This window comes from Octopus sinensis, unplaced genomic scaffold (assembly GCF_006345805.1).
Source record: "Octopus sinensis unplaced genomic scaffold, ASM634580v1 Contig19036, whole genome shotgun sequence".
NCBI lineage: Eukaryota > Metazoa > Mollusca > Cephalopoda > Octopoda > Octopodidae > Octopus > Octopus sinensis.
In genome coordinates, this window is record NW_021836172.1 from 39041 (window position 1) to 57500 (window position 18460).

General features: G+C 37.0%; 1 long non-coding RNA gene across 2 annotated transcripts in view; it reads right to left on the reverse strand.

Moving 5' to 3' along the window:
• Positions 1-16667, reverse strand: part of LOC115231986 — a 42492-nt gene extending 25825 nt beyond the window's left edge. For both annotated transcript variants that reach the window (XR_004997785.1, XR_004997784.1), the window contains exons 1-5: positions 16223-16667; positions 2973-3084; positions 2069-2238; positions 668-887; positions 148-319 (exon numbers count right to left, since the gene is read on the reverse strand). This is a non-coding gene — a long non-coding RNA (uncharacterized LOC115231986). The remainder of the gene's footprint in view (positions 1-147; positions 320-667; positions 888-2068; positions 2239-2972; positions 3085-16222) is intronic.
• Positions 16668-18460: the final 1793 nt, after the last annotated feature.

The following is an 18460-nucleotide window of genomic DNA, read 5'->3' on the forward strand; positions in this document are numbered from 1 at the left end:
ATTGTAAGTTGCATCAGATAATGTGTATACAATAACTAGTTTATACGTCAATAAATGAAATTATATTCCAATTCAAATGTATTCCATCAATTCGGGTGTTTATAACAAAATGGTTAACGAGAGAGTAATCATGAGAACATTTGGTACCCGTGTGATTGCTTCTGTTTCATTAGTTCCGTAGGAAACGCCATAAAAATGACCATCGAAACTATCCTGATTCACTTTGGCAACACCGATACCAAGATTCGAGTATGAAACGTTGACTTGCTACTCTTCCAGTGGAATTGTTTCTGGCAATATTTTGATAATGTCCAGCATTCTGAAGATAAAATCAAGAAAACGATTTTTAATTAACAGTGTGCTTCTAATACGTAATTAGCTATAGGTGTAATTACACTAATTAGCTTAGCTAACAAGGCTTTGTATGCTACTGATGCTTCTACTACTTCCGTTGTTGCTAGGTTAGCGTTGATGCAGCAAATTCTATTATATGTGCCGCTCCAAATATGGCTGCTGCTACTGCTACTTCTCTTTTTCTCTCTCTTTCTTCTTCTTCTTCTTCTTCTTCTTCTTCTTCTTCTTCTTCTTCTTCTTCTTCTTCTTCTTTTACTACTACTACTACTACTACTACTACTACTACTACACAGAAAACAGATTTGAATATTACCTGCTGACACTTCTATTAGATAGTTCTGCCTCAGCCAAAACCTCTGGTGTGTTTATCATATTGTTTACGCCACGTATAATTTTCAGTCTTGTGTCAGCTGATGCGTTCAATGGCACCATTTTCTCGAGAATATCTACAGCCAAGGCAATATCTTGTTGTTTGAAATACACTGATTTCTGCGAAACATTCAAGACCTCTTTCGAAATATTGCCGATATTCCCTGCAATGAAAAATTTAACATGAAATTTAATGGAATTACAATCGATTTGAGTTCAAACATTAAATGCAAATTAAATCTCACAAAACAATTAATGAATCACCGGAAGTTAATTAACGACTCCAGCTTTAAGGAACTGAATGTGTTCAGTTCATCGGTTGTTCAGTTCATCGTTATACAGTCTTAGGGTCCCCTGCTCAGTAACATTAACTGGAACAGCGGGGCAGTAACGCAACACTAGGGATCCGTTTATAGGTGAGTAAGGCAGACACTTGACGGTGGTGGAAGGGTGTTTGTACATAATATCATTGACAATCAATGAACTGCGATACACCAACCATCATAAACCGCCATTAATTTCAACGCAATTATTTTTCCAAAGCCAAGGTGAATCTAAACGAAAAAGGGTCGCTGTTCTAAGAAATAATATTGGCTTCAAATTTTATCACAAGGCCAGCAATTGTGGGGGGGGGTGTAAGTCAGTTACATTGACCCCCAATGCTCGACTCCGAAAGGATGAAAGATAAAGTGAACCTCAGCGGAATTTGAACTCAGAAAGTGAAGACAGACGAAATGCCGCCGAGCACTTCCTTCACCCGGCCTGCTAACGATTCTGCCACCTCACTTCCTCAATCTAAAGACTAAAATTGAAAGGTTTTCATCAAGATTTTTATAAGAAAGTGAAGTCATCAAATGACTGTGTGCCTATGAAAATATCTTCAATTTTACAGTGCTATAATAACATTTGAGAGAGGTAAATTGCTCATATTCTATGATAAACAGCTATGTGGAGAGCGTCATTGTAGATTTATAACCCAACATAATGTATGCGGAGAAGTATGTACCAGTAATTATCTTTGTTGTTTTTCTACTTCTCTATGTAGTCAGCCCATCGGCAGAAAGTGAAGGGGAGGGGTAGTTTTAACGATATAAAAATAGACGCAACTCTCCTAATTAATAAATTGTGTCATAACGATTCCATAAGTGAATTAATTGATCTGCAATTGGACGAGATGAATATATTGCTGGAGAACTGAAAAGGGAGAATGCGGTGTGCTACCGCTTGAAAGATAAAATATTAATTAGCAACACACACACACGTATATGGTGGTCGTAAGGAAAGAGAAATGCAAAGACACATACATATACAGTAAAAGTATTTCGAAACATAATCACTCGCTTACTTTGATCAATGTCTTGGCTTCTGATGTCTTTTAGTCGTCGAGTGATCCACTCTGTATTGTAACATTGTGACATGTCTGGTTCTTGCCAGATACCAGTAAATGGTGAACATTTTAGTGATGTCCTAGATTGGCTTGATGCCATTTCTGGATGCTTCACCGTCCTGGAAGAACTGAAAAAATAAATGTAAAACATTCTCTTTTCATCAATCTCAGAGGAATGAAGAGACCATAGGCCTGGTTGGGATTTGAACTCATAATCTAGTGAAAGAAGAGTAAATAGTGTAATGCGTTTTTGTAAGACGTCTATTATTTATTCCAGATTCCGATCCTCAAAATAAATATAAAATGAATTTTCCAACTGGACGAGCTGATGTTTTGTTAAATATTGCTTTCAAATGTTGGCACAAGACCAACCATTTTGGAGGGGAGGCTAAGTCTATTGCACCTACCCCAATGCTCAAAAGGGGCATATTTTATCGATTCCTACGGAGAAAAGGCAAAGTTAACCCCGACGGAATTTAATACCAGAACATAGAGACAGACGAAGCGCTGCTAAACATTTCGCCTGACGAGTTAACGATTCTGCCAGTTTGCCTTCAATCTTTGTCTAATATTGGCAACAAATCAAATCTTGGAAGTTAGACCAAAGCAAAATTGTGTCACATAATATATAAAACACTTACAAAACACATAATATATAAAACACATAATACATAAAACACATAATATATAAAACATATAAAATGTAAGCTTGTCGTGAAAAGTGAATTCAACCGAAGGACATTAATCCCGTCATCTTAATCTCTCTTGGCGTTTTATTTCCTCTACCATGTAACATTCTCTCATAATAGGATGACACAGAAAACTTCCGATTCTGAGAAGAAATGAAACAATAGAAACGAACCAGAGTCTCGTTGCTACATTTTCATGGCATGGAATCGTCGCATTGCTTCCTATTTTCGTCACTGGCCAATGGAAAATACCATTATTCGAGGTTGTGTCTTCATTACAAGACCCTGGAAAAGAAGCAAAACATGTATATGATAAAAGGTAGTAGTAGTAGTAGTAGTAGTAGTAGTAGTAGCAGCAGCAGCAGCAACAGTAGTAGTAGTAGTAATAGTAGTGGTGGTGGTGGTAGTAGTAATAGTAGTAGTGGTAGTAGTATCAGCAGCAGCAGCAGTAGTAGTAGTAGTAGTAGTAGTATAGTAGTAGTAGTAGTAGCAGCAGCAGCAACAAAAGCAGTAGTAGTAGTAGTAGTTGCTGTTGTAAATAAATAGTTTGGACGTACTGGCTGAGTTGAGGGCAATGATTCATGAATCGTTATCAGTATATCTGGGGAGACATACTCTTGTGCTAACAGGAATCTGATCATTTTGTTAGAACAGACATTTTCTAATTATTAAATAGTCTCCTTGAGGCAAGCCAAGCGTGACCTCAACATTGAACTATTAATCAATTCCCTCGAAAATGCCTCACCATCAACCTTCCATGATATTTCAAAAAGAAAGATTTACTTCCTTAGTGAGATAAGTACAAAGCATGGACATGTAAGGCAGTGACATAGAGGCAGTCCTTAAAAAAGAAGGGTTCTGATTAAAGAAGGATGAGCCGACAAGGTGTGGGGTGCTATTTCGTGTCGGAAATAAACTATACATCATCAAGGGTCCTCTTGAATACTTGGTATGACAGGTTGTCGCAAATAGTTCGAGAACCAGGGACCAGTCACAGAACCATAATAAAAGAATGGTCCACTTAATCCATTTCACGACATGACACACCATTCTGTAACTCCTCTAAATCCCGGCCAATGCTCCGAGCTTTGGACTGAATCAGGATTTATAGAAGCAGTGAAAACATGTGTCAGCCGGAAGTCGCCCCTCGTCCTCTAAGTGTTAGTGAACGTAGTTGACCGCTGAGGTAAAGTTGGGAATAGCGCATACCGATACGCATATTCATATGAACATTTAATGTGGTTTTAGAGTCAAGTTTTGGCTGCTATTTCCAGCGTGGTAACAGGTTTTCCATGATTTACAGAGTTTTCGTAAAATGTGTACAACAAAGCGTCTGTTACACCTCTGTCGATTTGTGAATTTCTCCACGTCTATTATTTTAAAAATTCCTCCGCGTGAAAAAAACAAAACTTTTTGTTTTCATCGTCATCCGCGTGAATCGTTTATATCTTCGTCGCCTCTCTTTTAAATTTTTATCCTCCTCTGCACTTTTACGACGCGATTTTATGTGTGTCGTATTTTTTGTCCACTTTGTTATGTTGTTAATGGCACTGTTATTATTTACATTATTTACATTTGACGGATATTTGTCCTTATCTTGTTTCGGTTGATAAACCTTTCAGACTTCATGAGGTGCTTTGCGGAAATTTTGAACCTGGCTTCTCATTCCTAAGGTATTTTTCAATGCCTGGAATCGAACTCAGAATGTTGGCGTTAGTAGCCCGCGCTCTTAACCACTACACCATATGCCCGTGGCAGAATCATAGTGGCACTGTCATGTTCTTATCGCTACTTTTATATTGTGGCGGTTTCCGCCTCATCTATCTTTGACTTGTCTATTGTGCTATGGTCGATAGCTCCGCAAGACAATGACTTGTAACGTCTACCTTGACGGTGACTCGAACTCCTATATATCAGTTAACTGACACTGACTCCAACTCGTACAATGACTCTTCTACTACCGAAAACGACAGTCACACGACTGTCTTTATAGTGTTTGCGTCATACCACTTGTCAAGTGGGAAGATGCGTACCATTTTAATTACATCCTCCCCACACATATATATTGATTAATATATACACCATGGCGCAGTGTAGTATCACAATATAAAAAGAGTTAGTCATCACTAAATCACTAAGAGCGAATACGAGTGACGAAATCACCTACATTGCTAGAAAAAAAGTTAAGAAACTCGTAATGTTGTAAAGAAAGTGCAATATATATATATATATATGTATATATATATATATATATATATTATATATATATATATATATATATACCGGAGTAAACACATAAATGTGAAACAAGGTGGAAAAAAGAGTACTCAAATACCAGTGGTAGAGAAATATGCTTTATTTTATTTCTGCTGCTTAAAATAAAGTATATATATATATATATATATATATATATATATATATATATATATATATATATAATCAAAATAAGCAGCAGGATATCCAGATGTGATGCATTACGACCGTTTCAAGTGGCTTCATTTAATTGAACAATGCAATCATTACATCAATTTAAATGCAGAGCTATCCTCAGCTGCATAAATAAATAAATAGAAATTTTTAATCAGTCGGACACATTTGTATAATTTTACTTAAATCCTCTAATAGGGCAAGAAGACAGACAAAATCCATGCTGTTTTCACTTCAGCTCAAAAGTTTCTAAGGCATCAGGAAAAAAATTTTGTTTGGGTCGTAGCTTGTCACTGATTTCGATTATGTTTTAATTTATTAGTCTTGTTTATCGAAGATTAGAGAATAGTGTATGTTAGGAATGGGTATGAGGGAGTTAACAGAATCATAGTGCGTAGAGTCATAAAACTTGTCATGATTATTTTGAAGTAACTGGCTATAATGAGGTTGGGTAGTGGAAGACCTCAAATCAAGATGTTAATTGCCAGTTAAAGGGGCAAGACGCTAATAAAACCAATGATAATAATACAGAGGAAATTTTATCATGAGGTACGATAGGTGATTGGCTTAAACAATATTGTTATGATGTATAAAGATAAAATTTTTTAACCACAAAGATAAATTTCGAATAATTTTGAATATATACCACAATTTTCAAGAAAAGAGAGAGAAATTTTTTTACATAGAATTAGTTTAATATTCATTCATATACTTGATTTTTTTTTACTTATTAGGTAGTATGTATAAAGACTAATCACTGGCATTTACTAAAGGATTACTGGGGCAATAGAACATGCTAACTATATATTAATTATAATCTAAGAGGTATAGCTACCGGTGCTATTATATACAAGCTAATATAAATTTCTAGGGGTACAAAATTCAGGAGGTTTACTTACATAAAGGCTATAATAAAAATAATATGATCAGTAGAACACCATAGAAAGGAATAAATAGTTTAATCATTAAAACCATGATAAAGTTTGTATACCTATTTCTTTACTACCCACAAGGGGCTAAACACAGAGAGGACAAACAAGGACAGACAAACGGATTAAGTCGATTATTTCGACAACAGTGCATAACTAGTACTTATTTAATCGACCCCGAAAGGATGAAAGGCAAAGACGACCTCGGCGGAATTTGAACTCAGAACGTAACGGCAGACGAAATACTGCTACGCATTTCGCCCGGCGTGCTAACGTTTCTGCCAGCTCGCCGCCCTAAGAATGATAAAATATGTATACCATATTATCAACAATAGAAAGAGAAGATTCTATAGAATTCGTTTAATAATACTAACATTATACTTTATTATTTACTTATTAGGTGGTATCTATAAAGACTGATCACTGGTATTTTCTAAAGGAATATTGGGGCGATAGAACATGCTAATTCTATATTAATTATAAGCTAAGAGGTGTAAAATAAATTGTAAAGCTGGCAGTGCTAATACATACATGGTAATATAGTTTGCTGGGAGTAGATAAATAGGAGGACTACTTACATAAAGGCCTTTATAAAAATAATAATATTGGGTTGGCCAAAAAGTCCGTTGGGTCTTTTTTTTTAGGTGAAAATCAAAACAAAGTAAACAATTGTGAAAAATGTATTTAATCAATACAATAGTTACCATTTGCTTCTATAACCTTTCGCCACCTGTTGGGTAGATCTTTAATCCCCTGTTCGAAGAATTTAGGTTTTTTATTAGCAAAAAAGTTTCCAACAAAGTTTTCACGTCTTCATCAGAATTAAACTTTTTGCCATTCAACGATCTGGAGAGTATGGAGGGTGAGGCAAAACTTCCCACTCAAGCTGCAGCAACTTCTGCCGAGTAATCAAAGCAGTGTGTGGCCTTGCGTTGTCAGGGTGGAAAACAATGCCTTTGCGATTCACCAGTTCTGGCCGTTTTTGGTGAAGAGCCGTGTTTAATTTATTCAGTTGTTCACAATAAACCTCTGATGGTTTTATTCAAGGGAAGAAGTTCAAAAAAGATAACACCCGTCCAAACCCACCATATCGATAACAGAAATTTCTTCGGGTGAAGACCTGCTTTGGGTCTACCCACTTTTCATCTCCAATAACACTTCTACTCAAAAGGGGTTCATTGTTTTCCCTTTTTAGTAAAGAATCGCAAATGGAAACCCTCTGGACAAGATTTGCTTCTGTCAATTTATGGGGAACCCAAACGTCTGGACAAGATTTGCTTCTGTCAATTTATGGGGAACCCAAACGTCTGGACAAGATTTGCTTCTGTCAATTTATGGGGAACCCAAACGTCTGGACAAGATTTGCTTCTGTCAATTTATGGGGAACCCAAACGTCAAGTTTAGAAGCGGAACCAAGTTTATGCAATTTATTTTCCACACTTGTTTTGGATATGGTAAGAATATCTGCGATTTGTCTGGTTGTAAGACTGCAGTCTTGTTTGACTCCAGCTCTCAGTTGGTCGATGTCAATTTCTTTTTGCCGGCCAGCGCGAGGTGCATCTCTTACTGAAAAATTCCCTGATCGAAATCAAGCAAACCATTTCTGGCACACCCGTTCTGGAACAGCATTCTCTCCATACACATTGCATAACTTTCGGCAAGTTTCTGTTGCTTTCTTTCCTTTTCTGAAGTAGAAAAAGCATAAGATGCCGATAGTGCTCCGCCCGGTCTTCCATGTCTCGGCTCAAATGCAATCAAACAAGTTGCAATCTCTCTCCTTTGAGGCTTGTTACACACTGATGTAACCTTGGTCGTTAGACCGAATACAGTTTCTAAAGAAAAAGAATATCGCTACGAACGGACTTTTTGACCAACCCAATATGATCAGAAGGGTGGAACAGTATAGAAATAAATAAATAGTTTAATTACTAAAACCATGGTGACTAACTAGACAGGAATATTCAGAGGATAGTATACTAACTCCATATAGTACACTAACTTACTATACTATACACATTATATTATATGCAATGTACTTTAATTCATCGTGTAACTGAATATCAACCGATATATATATATAGAGAGAGATAGATAGATAGATATAGATATGTATGTATGTGTGTATTTATGTATGTATGTATGTATGTATGTATGTATGTATATATATATATATATATATATATATATATATATATATATATATATATCTTATTATAAAAGGCAGATTTTATCTGCCTCCCTTTCTCTCTTATAGAAATCTACAATATAAGATTTCTTCAATTACAATTTACCTAGCATTTTTAAGAGTAGAATGCATCGGGTCGTGCCAGGTACAGTTTTTAAAATTTCAACCCCAATTAAGCAAAATTTCGAGAAAACTCACTTTGTGGTGTGTAAGTGAAATGTTTTTCTTAGTGTGGGCTAGAGCACACGCACACGCACACACACACACAAACGGAGTGAACTGCCTCACTAATGCTATCACCCTAATTTCTACTACTTTCTCTTTGCAAGTCTACCTTACAACACTACTCAAAAAAAAGCAGCAAACAGAAACAAATAAATACATAACGATTTACTCCTCACACAATTTCTTCAATTAGACTTTACCTATGATTTTTCAAAGAACTTCCATTGGGTCATGCCATACAAAATTTCTTTCAATTTCACCCCCAATTAAGACAAAATTCGAGAAAACTCAATGTTTTAACATTTCACTTTGATGCCTTTACTCTGCCTATTACTCCCACTTCCTATTTAGACACATAGACACACTAATATATACGACAGTGTCAATTGTTGACTAACGTGTGTGTGTGTGCGTGTGTGTCTGTGTGTGTGTGTGTGTGCGTGTGTGTGAGGGTGCGTGTGTGTGTGTGTGTGTGTGTGACAGGGATGACCCATTCAGACTGGTCATCCTTTTTGCTAGAAGATCACCTATGCTACACCACTGGTTTTCACTTCATATTAATCAAATTAATATTCACAAGAAGAAGGACTATTCATTATAACACATCAGTTCCATCGGACAACTGCACAAACATTTGCCATTTTACACATGTATGTAAACAAATTCCTTTCTTAAGAATTTCAATTCATTTTCTTTTTCAATTCATACAAAGTTATTTAGGACGAATATAAGATCTAAAGTATATCCAAGTAACAGAAAGATCGCCCAAAAGTGTATATAGATATTTAAATGTATTTATATATTCATCTATACACACATGTATGTATAATGTGTGTGTATATATTTCCATAGAGGTAACCATTCATCCGCACAAAGTTTTTTAGGACGAAAATAACATCTAAAGTTATCTCTAAGTAGCAGTCGCCCAAAAGTGTATATAGACACACACATGTATGTATAATGTGTGTGTATATATTTCCATAGAGGTAACCATTCACTCCATACAAAGTTATTTAGGACGAATAGGACGAATATAAGATCTAAAGTATATCCAAGTAGAAGAAAGATCGCCCAAAAGTGTATATAGATATTTAAATGTATTTATATATTCATCTATACACACATGTATGTATAATGTGTGTGTATATATTTCCATAAAGGTAACCATTCACTCCGCACAAAGTTTTTAGGACGAAAATAACATCTAAAGTTATCTCTAAGAAGCAGAAAGATCGCCCAAATGTGTATATATATATTTAAATGTATTTATATATTCATCTATACACACATGTATGTATAATGTGTGTGTATATATTTCCATAGAGGTAACCATTCACTCCATACAAAGTTTTTTAGGACGAAAATATTTATATATAAAAGAAAGGTTGTGTGTCTGTCTACTCCGATTTAGATTCCTAACTACTCCCACATTTTGCGATGCAGTTTAACCAAAACCGAGTATTTTATAGTCGTGATTCATATCGAGCCCTTCTGGGTATTAGCGCGCGTCTACGATGAGTCTACGATTTTACAAATAATTTACCATCATTTTTTCCCATTTTAATGCAATTTTTAAAATAAACGGAAGTAACTCTCAAACTTCACACCAATATGCGTTCTCATATGCGACGTAATATCACATCAGCAGCATTTCCTCACACCCTCATTGCACTTGGCGAAGGCAAAATACCAGGAGATGAAAATGATAATATTGCCATCGATTCCATTTGTACCATTGTTAAGACGTCTTCTGATCTCAGAGATGCAGTGTTCCAAGATCTACAAGTTAATTATCAGAATATGGATTGGATTGGCAAACAGGCTATACTGGCCCCAAGGAATAAAACTGTTCACCATATTAATGATGAAATGCTAAATCTCATTCCTGGTGAAGTCTATGTATATCAGTCTATCGATACAACTCCTGACCCAGAGGACGTCATCAACTATCCAATAGAGGTACTCAATTCCTTTGAGCACCCCGGACTACCACCACACATTCTCAAACTTACAGTTGGTGCCCCTATAATGCTCATCAGAAATTTGGTTCCCCCAAAACAATGCAATGGCACACGTTTGATCGTTAAGTCCTTATCTCCCAGCGTAAACTTATATCAATATTTGCCTGAATAATCATCATAATTCAGTGCAATCATTAACAGTACTTTCAAGTAATTCAGCCCCGAGCAACGCCGGGCAATTCTGCTAGTATATATATAAAAGAGGTTTTGGGTCAAAATTGTGTGCACGTTTTGCTACGTCAGAGGTTGGCGGCCACACCAGTGGTCAGATCGAGCTGAAAATTGACACTGTCATAGAAGGCGTGATGAGTTGAGTAGGTTAAAACTAACCATCTGGAAAGATGCGGTTGCTATAGGGAGAAGATTCAAGGGGGCTCTAAGCCCCTCCTGATTGGCGCGATTGGCATCTAATCCTATCTATAAAATGAAGAAGGCGAATGTAGACACAGATTGGATTTTTATGTAAAAAGGGGTCTAAATGGGGTTGGAAGGGGATTTATATTTACAGTAGAGGGTAACTTGAGGGGGAAAATTGATTGGGAGACGTTTTGTGGCGCTACAGTGGTTGCTTTGGTGTGAAAACTGGGATTTTATTGATTTTGGGGCACACTTGGTGGTCTAGATCGGACCCCTTTTGCCCGATTTCAATCAAATTTTCAACAAGGTAAAGTGGAAGCGGATTTGTAATATAAACGCGAAAATCTAATTTTTTTTATAAATGGCAGAGAAATAGATAGAGAGAGACAAAGAGTAAGAGTAAGTGAGGGAAAGTCCAAGAGAAAGGAAGAGCAAGAGAGTGGGAAAATGAGAAATGATAGAGAAACAAAGAGGGTGAATGTGGCGATAAGAAACAGAAAGGAAGCAACAGAAAGTAACAACCACAACCTCATCCGGGCGTAGAGCGGGTGACCTTAAGATAGTATATAGATCAAATTAAGCAACAGAACATCAAGTAATAATGCAGTCTGAACGTTTCAAGCAGCTCCATTTAATTGAACAATGCAATCATTACCTTAATTTAAATATAGAACTATCTTCGGCTGTACAAAATACAGAATTTTTTTAACAAGTAGGACACATTGATATAATTTTTCTTCAACATTTTAAGAGAGTAAGAAGTTAGAGGAAATTCATATTATCGTTTTTGTAGCAGAGTGTCTAAGAATAGGCTACACTTTCTTAGAATCGCATGAGGCATAGTGGATTTTTTATGGTTACCAGGGTTTGTAATTCATTTCTAATTTATTTATCTCTTTATCATCCGATAAAACAAAAACTAGATGACTGTGTCTCTTTTGAGTAAAGAACAAAAGTTGTCAGCTCACGGCCTGGTCACAAATAATTTCATAAGTATCCCTTTTCCTCAAGAGAAAGGAAGTAAGTAAGAGATTGGGAATAGTTAGGTTGATGGAAGTAAGTGTCTTTGAAAATAAAGGCAGGATAGGGGTGGACTAGGAAACATGATGTCCATTACCAGTTAAAGGGGCAAGATACTAAGAGACTTAAGATACAAATACAGGGAATTTAGTAGGGTCACGACGGGGGGACGTTTATAAACAGTATTGATATGATGCACAAAAATAAAATATAAGAATTCCAAATATCATAAGTAAAATAGCTAAAAGGTGTGCATGTATCTAAGTGTAAAGATAAAATTAAGCGGCAATGTCGATAAAAATTAGTCAGCAACGCTTGTGCAAAATATTGGGTCCAATAAGACTTGAACCTACACCCTCTCCACCCTATTCAAATGAGACGAACTAAGGTCAAATACCCAGTGCCAATAATGGTCGTAGGTTCGCGAATGTGGGAGCACCACGATCTCAAGTGCAAGTGATCCCCAAATTGTTCAATGCTATTGCAGTGACGTCATCTTGGAAATCTCCAGCACGCATGCGCAGGGTTGGAGTCTTCCGGGAGACCTGTCAGAAGTTTACTCATGCGCATGCGCCAGCAGCTGAACAAGACAGGCGTGTTTTATCAGCTCTCTCAAGCTGCTACCTCGTGGCGTATCTCCGCTATGCTTGAACGGAGAGGATTTGGCTCACTCCACTTGACTACTGCGATAAGCTCCTAGGCTGCCGATTCACCCAGAGGAAGAAATGTATATATTGCGAATCAAGAAATAAATATTTATACTGTTGAAGTTAATCGGAATTCTTGACTCTTTCCTTCGATTAATCGAATTTAATGTAAAGGATGCGAGCTGCACTCATCCAGCGCGGGGACCTCTCATCCTCTTACACTATTTTCGGCACATCCAGTTTTATAGCGAAATATCGTCTTAGAAACATGCTTTTAAATGTGAAGGTTGCTTCCTTCCCAGTTGGAAGCCCAGAATTTCTGAGGGACATGAACCTAGGTTCTTCTGTCCTTTTAACAGGTCTTATTTTCAGTTCTGCTGACTTTCTAGGAACACAACCTCCCCAGGCATCACCGAGTTGACGGCAACTAAACCGGTTCACACATACACACAGGCATGCATAGATACATACACACACGTACATACATGCATGCATACATACACACACGTACATACATACACAGACGCATGTATGTATACATATATATATATATATATATATATATATATATATATACACATACACAAAACATATATACTTTCATATACACATACCTAAACACAAAATCAAAGGGGCAGCGGGTTAACATCGATCCAGATTGCCTGTCAATGTCGCATCGTATCCCTTGGGCAACATTTTGTAACCAGCAAGAGTCGAAGTGCATCCCTTGACCCAGTTTGCACATATGAGGCTGATAACATCATAGGACTTGGAAGGCAGCTCTTTGAGCAACATTCCTCGTCCGATAACCTTAAATACATGTCCAAAGAAGTCGCACGACTCTACTGCAATCTATCATCACATGAATGGATGAGCTGATATGAGCAGAAGACATTGCGTGGATATGTTAGTAGAAAGCTCCAAGATAAGGTGACAGTAACGTTGATCCACAAAGCAATCTATCATGGACCAGTGGCGGAATTACTAGCTTCCACTTCGCAGGGTATGTGATTGCAATCCACGAACAGGAAATATCAACCAAATGCCTGATGGACAAAAGGGAAAGAGATGCAGGGAAAGCAGTAAAATGACAACCGATGCCGACTTCGTAGAGTAAACACCGAAGATATCAACCACATCATAAGCAGTTGTCCAAAAATGTCATCACAGTATTATCTAGTGTTGAGAAATGATGTTGTATCTAGGAGACCCGATAATAAAAATCCGTCGGAAGTATAACCCTGAGGAGAAAGAAGAACCCACACTATGGTAGAAGCCATAGCCACTCATAATAAAAAGGAGTACGAGTGGAATGTTTCAGTGAATACCTCAATAAAAAGTAAGAAGAACGGACCTGATATAATGATCTGGGATAGAAAAGGGAAACCAAACAGTTGTGGAAATTAGCTGCTCAGCGGATGTTAACATAAAGCTGAAGATCAGTGAAAATGAGAACGCCTATACTGGAGTATTGAGAAATCTGCAGTTACTCTGTCCAGATTACAAATTCAGGTTTATACCTGTAAATATTGGGTCCCTAGGATATGAAACGCACTGCCTAAATACCAATTTTGAGAAATTCGGCTTCTCAAAAGAAGAAAAGAGAAAGCGGATTCGAAGAGAATAGATCCAGTCCATCACTGGAACTGTAAGAATCTGTAAACTTTCCAGAAGTTTATTATTTAAATATATATGAGCATGTTAAGATATACAACTATATGCATGAGAATATATACATAAAACATACAAATCTGTACACATATACATAAATACAAAAATACTCTGTTGCTGATGTTGAACTTCCTATGAAGGAACCTTAGATCTAGGTTAGAAACCGGCGCTTTCCCTATTGGAAAGACATCAAGAAATAATATCATGGCATATAAATACGTTGCCATACTCAGTGCCCCGATCCATCATTCAGTGAGATATCCAAGTGCTAGATTTCTTCTATTGAATATCTTTAGAGCAGAACAAAAAAGATTTCTTTGATATTTGACAAAACTTCAAACATCATTTTTACAAAATCAATAACGTTTCTAAATTTTTAAAATTTTATTTATAGCATTTATGTTTCACTTTGTTTAGGGATAAACATTTATTGTATTCAAATCAAAATTAAAAGTAATTTTTTGTTTTTCGGATTTTAAGATTTTTCTTTGAAGTTCTTTAAAGTTTTGATGTAAAATACGATAATTCTACAGAAATATTTCTTTATTTAACAAATTATAACCTAGATTATTGCTTAAAATACTGTATTTATATGTAATCTATAAAAATATATCAAATATATAGTCGTTTCAAATTTAATATGATGTTTCAGTCATATAATGCCATGCTATAACTTATAGAAGTCGAAATTTTACAACATTAAAATTAAGTTTATCAAATCGCATAACCAAGTTGTTAAAGACTTTCTAGCCATGGCCTTCTCATATGTATCCATTATCTAATATGTCTAATTCACGCAGTTATTTGGATACACCATCGTTGGTTTGTAATAAAGTTTGTTATAATTCCAGACAATGTTCAATAATTCTCTGACAAATAATATCCGAGATAGAGAGAAAACATATTTCGTGCATTCCACATTAAAATGTTGATGTAGGATAAAGGTGTGGTGAGAGAAAAATATATATCTTGTCATGAAATTGTTTGATATTTAAACAGTTCTTGTTTATTTCAACATATATATACAAATTATATTTCCAGAACAATTACATTTATATTCAAAGTTTAATATAAAAATGAAAATCAGTTTTAAAATTTCGTTGATTGAAAGAAGGAAGATGTCGTTGCAATGTCGGACACAATAACTTGTAGCATTTATTCTCTCTGTACGATCTGAGATCAAATCCTGGTGCGGCCAACAATGCTTTCTTTTATCTTTCAGGGTGTTGATAAATAGAATAATAATCTAAGGGGGTGAACTTATGGAATATCTAGACATTGGCCAAGATGCCTCTCAGCATTTAATCTCTTTTTCATTGGTGTTCTGAGTGCAAATCCCGCTGTGGCCTACCCGTGTAGTAAACTTAACCTAACCTTTATTCTAACACTACCACTTGGCCCTTGGGGGTCACTTTAGCAGAGGATTTTGTTGTGGTATGTATCCATGTTAGGTATTTTGTGTTGAGGCTATCTTCCAGCCACCCATCATTCAGAGACACTGAGGAAAAAAGTTGGTTTACAGGCAGGACCCTTCTCACCCTCTCTAAGTGTATAAAATAAGGAAGTTTAGGAAGAAGAACCGATTAATTTTACTGACATAAAATAGATTTACAAACTTAAATTTCACTTTATTAATAGAAATCCTGTGTAAACTACCAAAAATAATGTATTATCAAATGAACATTTTCATTCCTTTAGTTTCCCTTAAAGAGTTTTTTCATAGTGATAACCAAACTATGTTTTAGATTTCGGAAATGTAAATAAAAAAGTTTTACTTGTGACACTGTTAAATATTTTCCCACTTTTTAGTCGATAAAACACAAAACTAATTCCAATATAAAAGTATATTTATGTTTGAAATAGTTATAATGAATGTTTTTACAAGGTAAATGTGTTAGGAAATTGTATGTTAATTATAAGAAACATGACAGTAATATTTACCAGAGTTATAATCAGGTTTCAATTTCAGTCTGAAGTTCTTCTGTCTCAGGAGAGAGTCCCGTCTTTGCAAATCCAGTTCTTTAACTAGGCAAAAGCTTCTGTGAAGTTTATTATATACTATACACGGGTGGCGATTATGTCCTCATGTATGTGGTTCTATGTTTTAGTGTGTGTACGTGTGTTTGTGTGTTTATGCTGCAGTATGTATATGTTGTAGTGTATATATATATGTGTGTGTGTGTGTGTGTGTTAGTCGTTTACATAAGGAAACTAATCTCACAAACTGAATGTTATATTTCTCTCCCCACCCCCCAATTACACTTTCTTTCTTTCTCTCTCAGATGACGTCAACTCCATCACCGCCACCTCCACCTCTTAAATTGACCTCTTTCTCTACAAACAACATTCAACGCTTCTCATGAATGCTTTTTGAGGCGTTTTGCTTCCTTCCAGACACACACACACACACACACACAAACACATACACACGTATATATATATATATACATAATTGTAAATATATACGTAATGCATACATACAAACGTTCTTATATATACACATATCCATACACATAAAAACATATATAAACATACATACATACATACACAGACATCTTCAACTCCATCATTTTCGGAAGATTTATTTCTAAAATCGACTTTTCTCTGTTAAACCTGTTTACACACAAAACCCTCACAACACACACACACACACACACACACACACACACACAAACACAAAACCCTCACAACACACTCACACACACACACACACACACACACACACACACAAAACCCTCACAACACACACACAAACACGCACACGCACACATACGCACGCACACATACGCACGCACACTCATAGTTAATGTTTTGTCCTGTGCTGACCATGATGACTTCCTTGATGCAAAACCTTTGTGGTCAATAAAGAAATCATCATCATCATCATCATCATCATAGCCATCATCATCATCGTCATCATCGTCGTCATCATCATCATCATCATCATCATCATCATCATCATCATCATCATCATCATCATTAAAATAAAGCAGCGAGCTGGCAGAGCGTTAGCACGCCGGGCGAAATTCTTAACGGTATTCCGTCCGTCTTTAAGTTCAGAGTTCAAATTCCGTCAAGATTGACATTGCTTTCATCCTTTCGGGGTCGATAAATGATGTACCAGTTGCGTACTAGGGTCGATGTAATCGACTTTTCGGCTCCCGCCAAGTTTCAGGTATTGTGTCTATAGGACAAAGGAAGGAGAGGTGTGCAGCCTTTCAACAGTTCTTTACTCGACTCTCAGGACGAGTGGTAGGACGCATAGCAGGGCAGACTTCGGTGTCCACCTGGTGGGCCTCCCGCGACACTCGGCGAGCGAGGCGGAGGGCTGCGAAAGGCCAATAACAGCCGCAGAAATACAGGAAGCGATGAACAGTTGCGTGAGAAGCAGATCGCCGGGTTTGGATGCCCTGCGTGCTTTATATTTCGATGCCAGGCTTGTTTTCGCGCCTCCTAGCAGACGTCTACCGCAAGTGGCAACAAAATGAGAGAATTCCCCACTTTTGTGAATCGATGGGCGTTGGCACTACTGAGGAAGGACCCAAACAAGGAGAACGTTATAGAGAATTTCAGTTCCATCAGTCTGCTCACTTCAGAGCTGAAGATTTTGGCCAAGGTGTTAGCCAAGAGATCGGCGCTTGTCGTAGACAAGCTGATTGGTGAGGCGCAGATATGTACCATTCCAACCAGGACTATCCCGACAACCTCTACCTGATGCACTTCATCATAGAAAGGGTGGGTAACGAAACTGACATGGGCAGGGCTCTGATCAATTTAGATCAAGCTAAAGCCTTCGATAGGGTCGAGCATCAATATTTGGCAGCTGATCTCAAGGCGGCCGGTTTCGGTCCGATTTTCTGCGGTTGGATCGCTGCTTCGTATAGCGACATCTGCTCGATTGCTTGGGAGAATGGTCACCTAACAGAACCATTCATTGTATTGCGCTCGGTCCGTCAAGGGTGACATCTTTCCTCCCATTTGTATGTACTGATTCTTGAGCCACTACAGCGGAAGTTGAAGGCATTGAGAGATAACCTGCGTAATCTAGGATATGGGAGAAGCGTGCCTGATTATCCTGATGATGTCGCCGTGATAGTGTCGAGCCACAGGCACGCAAACCGGATAGGAAACACACTAAAAGCATATGAAGCAGAGACAGGAGCAAAAGTTAATGCGGAA